Source organism: Rattus norvegicus, chromosome 3, assembly GCF_021556685.1.
Source record: "Rattus norvegicus strain SHRSP/BbbUtx chromosome 3, alternate assembly SHRSP_T2T, whole genome shotgun sequence".
In the NCBI taxonomy this organism is placed as follows: Eukaryota; Metazoa; Chordata; class Mammalia; order Rodentia; family Muridae; genus Rattus; species Rattus norvegicus.
In genome coordinates this window covers 139,506,224-139,512,555 of record NC_141536.1, presented here as the reverse complement: position 1 = coordinate 139,512,555, position 6,332 = coordinate 139,506,224, and the positions used below count along the sequence as shown (strand labels likewise).

The 6,332-nt window shown below is 45.1% G+C and overlaps 1 non-coding gene across 1 annotated transcript; it reads left to right on the top strand.

Annotated features, from left to right (window-relative positions):
• Positions 1 to 4,772: 4,772 nt before the first annotated feature.
• On the top strand, positions 4,773 to 4,877 carry LOC120101949 (U6 spliceosomal RNA). Its single transcript, XR_015685203.1, has one exon. It is a non-coding gene; the product is annotated as a U6 spliceosomal RNA (small nuclear RNA).
• The last annotated feature ends 1,455 nt before the right edge of the window (positions 4,878 to 6,332 follow it).

Below are 6,332 nucleotides of genomic sequence, written 5' to 3'. Positions count from 1 at the left end.
AGTGTGGGGGCTTAGAATTCCCTGGACAAGGTCAGAGAACCTGCTAACAACGGGAATCTTCCATAGTGAGCCGAGCCCTGAGGCTGTCCTGTCTTGGTGGAATTGAACCTTAATAGCAGAGTTTTCTTGCTGGTGTGTACCGTGTGTGTGTGTGTGTGTGTGTGTGTGTGTGTGTGTGTGTGTGTGTTGCACATGGAGGCCAGAAATAGGTGTTGGATCCCCTGGGTCTTCCCATGTCAATGAACTTAATTAAGAGTATCCCTACAGACATGCCCAACCTGCCAGCCCAATGTTGATAGTCCTTCATTGAGACTCTCCTCCCCAGTGATTCTAAGTTGTGTCAAGCTGACAGTCAAAACTAGTCATCACAGTGACAAATCCCTTTAGTCTCTCCTACCATCTAAGGACACAGTGTCCTTCTCTCGTTGACTTCTATCCTGCCAGGATGCTTAGAAAGTACAGTCTGTGATGTAGGCATCACCACAAGAGGATAAAAGGCAGACAAACACTGGGACTCTAAACTGCTTCCCATTAAAAGCTTTAAGTCTGGGGAGATTTCTCAGTGGATAGTGCTTGCATGCAAACATAAGGATCTGAGTTCAAAACCCATAGCCTGTGTAAAGGTCATATGTGGTAGGAGAGCATGTACATTTCATAATCCCAGTTTCAAGACAGGATGATAGGAGATGGAGACAGAAGAATCCCTGGAAGCTTGTGGGGAAGCTATCCTGGTTGTACATAGTAGTGAACAACAGAGAGACCCAAGTTCAAAGATGAGGACCCACAACTGAGGTTGTCTTCTGACCTCCACACACGAAGTATGGCATGTGCATGGCTACACACACACACACACACACACACACACACACACACACACACACACACACACAGACTTAAAAAGAAAAAAAAGCATGCTTTCTACAGCTTTGTCATAAAACACCAGATTAAGCCACAAGGCCAGAATTCTACAGACCAAGAGCCTTTATGACTAAGCAAGCTAAAAACTGGACAAATGACAAAGGTAAGGGGATTATTATCAAGGAAAAAATGCCCTTGATAAGCCTACAGAATCAACTCATATGGCAGACAACCTGTTGGGGCAAAAAAAATCATAGCACTTGCTCTTCATTGACTTAAAAATCTCAAATTCCGGTGGATACGCGGCTGAGCATACATGGTTAGCTCCCACCGCAGATCACAGCTCTGATGTATGGACTATAGCCATTCCCATGGTAGTTTGCAAAAACTCACGGGTCATTCTTGCTAAACAGCAACATGTAGACAATGACAAAGCAAAACGAACAATAAACAAGCAAACAAACAAAAGAAAACATTGACCCTCAGTGGAGCCTACAGACACTCTATGGATGACTAAATTGGAATAAAAGACTTGTCATCTTTGTCTTCACTATGTGTCTGTCCCTTTGCTGCCTTAACCCAGGAGTTAGGTTCCACTCCGCTCCACATGTAGATGCGCCACATTTGAGGCTGTAACACGGAGTGTTCTTAGTCTGTTGCCTGTTGCAGCAGACATGGCTCATGTATATCAGCAGGTCAAGCGCCCATAGTTGTTCACACTTGCCACGGGCCAGGATGTTTGTGTAAGAGGACGATACCTCTGGGGGTAACTCAGCATGTCACTGCTTAGCTTGGGATCTTTGCCTGTGTTGTTCATGATGTGTAGGTTGATTTCATTTCCACCATTTTCATGTCTGGTTTTAGCCTCTGATGAGGAAGAACAAATCTTAATAGATGCCTAGTCCGTTAACCCTTGATCTTGGACTGTCTTGGTGCTAGCACTTAGAGCCGGGGTATTGCTGTATCCTGGAGAGCATCTAAGTAAGCCTGACACAGGGATTCCTAACTTAACTGTGCTTCCGTGGTCCTAAGACCAGGGCGTTTATTCTGGGCTATTCTAGTTTCTCCAGCTCCCTGGGAAGCTGGGGACTGGACCTTTTCTTTGTCTGTTTTTGTAGCTCCTGAAGATCAAGCATAGTGTGGGCCTCCCTGGAGTCCAGAGACAATGGAGACACTCATCTGCTTAGAGAACCCCCCAGAATAAGCTGGTAGATGCTTCTGCTAGCTCTAGGTGGATATGATAACTCAGTTCTGGGTAGGGTTTGATCAAAAGTGACTGACAGGAAGATACCACCCCAGGTGAGGCTGGAAAGCTAAGCAGAGGCAGCTGGAGATGGCTCAGCCTTCATTCCCAGGGACTAAACAGCCACAGCTAATGAATTCTTCACAATCTCAGGGAACTGTGGTAGGGGCAGGAGAGAGAGGAGCCTAAACCTGCACATCACCCTGCTGGCTTTGGCATGAACAACACTGTTGCACCAGAGTCAGTGGTGCTGTAGACCTGAGGGGATCCTGCGCAGACTCCTGCCTACAGTTGAGGACTGCTCCCAGGGGCATTCTCAGTGAGCTCCCAGACTAGACAAAAATCATTTTGCACTTTAGATGAGACATTGTTTCCACTATCAGTAGGTAGGACAGTACCTGCGCAGTGGAATTTTCTGGTGTTGTGTTCAGCCTGCCCTGACCATACCATGCCATAGACCTGTGGAATAAACACGAAGGACATTATTACCTTACAAGCCACAGAGCCAAGGAGGGGAAGTCTGTTACCTAGAACGATACCTCATCTTTGCAGGGTAGGCTTTGAGACTGAAGTCCTTCTACTGCCTGGGAGCTTCCCCATGTGAGGATGAAGGAAGACACCTGCCTCTGGCATCTGACCTTACCATGGGCTCCTGTTAGCCAAGCATCCTGGACACCATTTGCTACGCCGTGAGCAGCAGCAGGAAGATGTAGACCGTGCCCTCCCCTCAGGAGATGCCTAGAGGCATGTCGTTCCACACACTTACTGTGAGTCTCCCTTGGAACTGGGAGGAGAGGCGGGTAACCGAATTCAAGTTCATGTACGCACGGGTGTGGCGAAATTCCATTCAAGAGGCTTTCTATTTTACCTCTGATAGAGAAGAGCACGGAAGGGTTAAACGTTTTATCTAGATGGCTTTGCTTGTTCTGTAGAATTAATGGAAGATAAGCTGAAAGTTCATTTATAAGAGTATTAAAGGATAATTATTATGGAGTAAGTGCAGAGAGTCTAAAGGCATTCTGATGCCCGACTTATAACAGAGCTGGAAAAGTCTAAATGTATTCAGTAATGCAGTACCTGTCAGTTCCCCTGCAAATTCCACTGCATGGGAAAATCCCCTTCTTTGTCTTCTTCTTCTTTTTTTTTTCTGTTTTAATTTAGCTTCTGGTTAGATCATCTGTGAACTTATACACTAGACCTGGTAACTTATGAGTTTGAGGCCAATCCAAATAGATGATCTTTTAATAGCAACGAAATAAAAAAAAAGATTTTGTAGAAAATCTGCTTCAATCAGATTAGATGGAAAGTGGGTAAAGCTGGTTACAATCTTCCTAAAGACAGTGTTTGTGCAAAATTTGTTTAAACAATGGCATTACTTCTCTTTCTAGCACATATCCTCTGGAGAAAAATCGGTAATTAATAAGAGGTCAATTTCAGTCCCCTTCCTAGTCCTGACATGGTACAGGGTGTTATCAGCCATTCAGTGGTGATTATAGTCTACATGAGGGTGTGTACTTATAGTCACACACTAAGTCACCTTATGTCAACCTCTTAAACATGGGTGACTTTTTGTTATTTACTGGGTCCTGGTTTATTTGTTTGTTTGCTTTGGTTTGGTTTTCAAGTCAGGGTTTCCTTGTGTAGCTGTGACCATCCTGGAACTTGCTCTGTACACCAGGCTGGCCTCAAACTCAGAGATTCCCCGCCTCTGTCTTCTGAGTGCTGGGGTTTAAGGCACAGGTACCACCACTCCACCTATTTACCAGGTCCTGGAATCGGGCCCCTGGGATACTGAAAGGCAGTGGTATTCTGCTCTGGAGAATGGAGACCACAGATCTGCAGCTTCCTTCCTGTGTGCACTGAGCAAGCTGTGACCATCTCTACAGTAGCAGGGACTATCCTCAAAGACGCCATTGAAAGGGACTTGCAGCTCAGCTCTGAGGTGGTAGCTGTAGGGCCAGGGGTCCTAGCTGTCTCAGCTACAGATGCTACCACACTCTTTCCTCAGTGACTTTGTTCAGTGATTTATTTAAGGCAGCCTGGGAACACTCGTGAGCCGTATCCCACCCAGAACCCCGAGCTCCTTTCACTTCATCAAAATTGACCTCTCGAGAGGATTGACTGAGGCTAAAACCCATCCTGAAATGAGGATGGCACCATTCTATAGGCCAAGGGCTAGACACAGTAAAGGAGGAAAGGGAAGAAAAGCTGAGTATTGATGAGCAACCCTCCCACCCTTTCTGTTCCCTTGGCCAGCTGTGGCACAAGCTCTTTTGCTCTGGTACATAAGGGACAAAACCTTCTGAAACCACGGGTCCAAATCATCAGCCCTCCTTTAAGTTGTCTATGTCAGGTAATTTGGTCACAGTGACAGAGAATTAACTGACACAATTTTGGTAGAATCCTTCCAACATACGTATGTTGGAGACCTCATTTCCCAACATGACTGTTTGAAGACAGGGTCTTTTACAAGAAAATTGAGACAAAAACAAAACAAAACAAAACAAAGGAACAGGAGATAAAGGCCACAGCAAGAAGGTGACCATCTATAGCTGTGGAGAGAGGCCATCAGATGGACCTCAGGAGCCCATGACTCCATCAGCACCTTGATCATGGACTTCTGCCCCTCAGAACTGAGAGAATATACACTTACTATTAAGTTGTATTTTTAGTGCTCGCTTGGGCAGCACATACACTAAAATTGGAACGACAGAGAAGATTAGCATGGTCCCTGTGCAAGGATGACACACAAATTTGTGAAGTGTTCCATAATTAAAAAAAAAAGATTTCTTTTTAATGATGTGTCTGTCGTGTGTGGGGCGAAAGCAGTATGTGTTCGCAGAAGAGGGCACAGAGGATTGATTATGAGCCACCCAGTGTGGATGCTGGGATTCTAACTCAGGTCCTTTGCAAAGAGAAGCACATACTTTTTTTTTTTTTTGGATTTATTTATTTATTTACTTACTTACTTACTTTATGTATGTGAGTACACTGTAGCTGTCTTCGGACACACCAGATATCAGATCCCATTACAGATGGTTGTGAGCCACCATGGAGTTGCTGGGAATTGAACTCAGGACCTCTGGAAGAGCAGCCAATGTTCTTAACCACTGAACCATCTCTCCAGCCCCGAGCACATACTCTTAACTGTGAGCCATCTCTCCAACCCTAGAAAATAAATTTCTGATTAACAAAATAAAAATCACCCTTTCCCTCATCTTCTTCCCTTTTCTTGTTATATGCACTTACTTGGGCTGGTTGGTTTCTGTCCGGTTGTCACAAACTAGAGTCTTCTGAGAGGAAGGAACTTGGATCAAGGAATTGCTTTCATCAGCATGGCCTGTGCACATGTCTGTGAGGATTTTCTTTTTTTCTTCCCTTTTTAATTTCTTTTAAGATTTATTTTGTGTATGCACCCTCTTCAAACACACCAGAAGAGGGCATCGGATCCCATTACAGATGGTTGTGAGCCACCATGTAGTTGTTGGGAATTGAACTCAGTACCCCTGAAAGAACAGTCAGAACTCTTAACTGTTGAGCCATCTCTCCAGCCCTGAGGATTTTCTTTTAATTTTTTTTTTTCTGGAGCTGAGGACCGAACCCAGGGCCTTGTGCTTGCTACGCAAGCGCTCTACCACTGAGCTAAATCCCCAACCCCAGGATTTTCTTGATAAGAGTGATGTGGAAAGTTCCCATCTTTTGGGGAGAGGTACCAGCCTTCCTCCATGGCTTTTGTTTCACTTTCTGCCTCCAGGTTCCTTCCTGGGCTTCTAAGGGTTACTGTAGCCTGTAAGCCAAATAAACCCTTTCGTTCCCCAAGCTGCTTTTGGGGCAAGCATTTTATCACAGCAACAGAAACTGCCTGCATCCCAATCCTGCTGCTTTCTACTTAAACTTCCTACATCCAGAGTCCGCTGAAGAACGTGGTGCATTCAGAGAACTCAGCCAACCGCGTGTAGGTGGCTTTACAAAGACCAGAAATAAGAGCTCAACCTCTGCTTGTGTTCTAGCAACTGAGAGAGATCAGTTTTGTGTTTGCTCTGCCCTCTTGTTTCAGACTTTCAGAAAGACTGAGAATCACGAAATGAGAACTTATTAAAACAACCACTTGAATTCAGCAATTGCTCTCGTCTTCCAGTGTCTGTACTCCTTCTGTTTGAAATATGTGGCAGACATCTTGTCATCTCACTCAAGTGCTTCAGCATGCATTACCGAAGGCTGGAGACACACT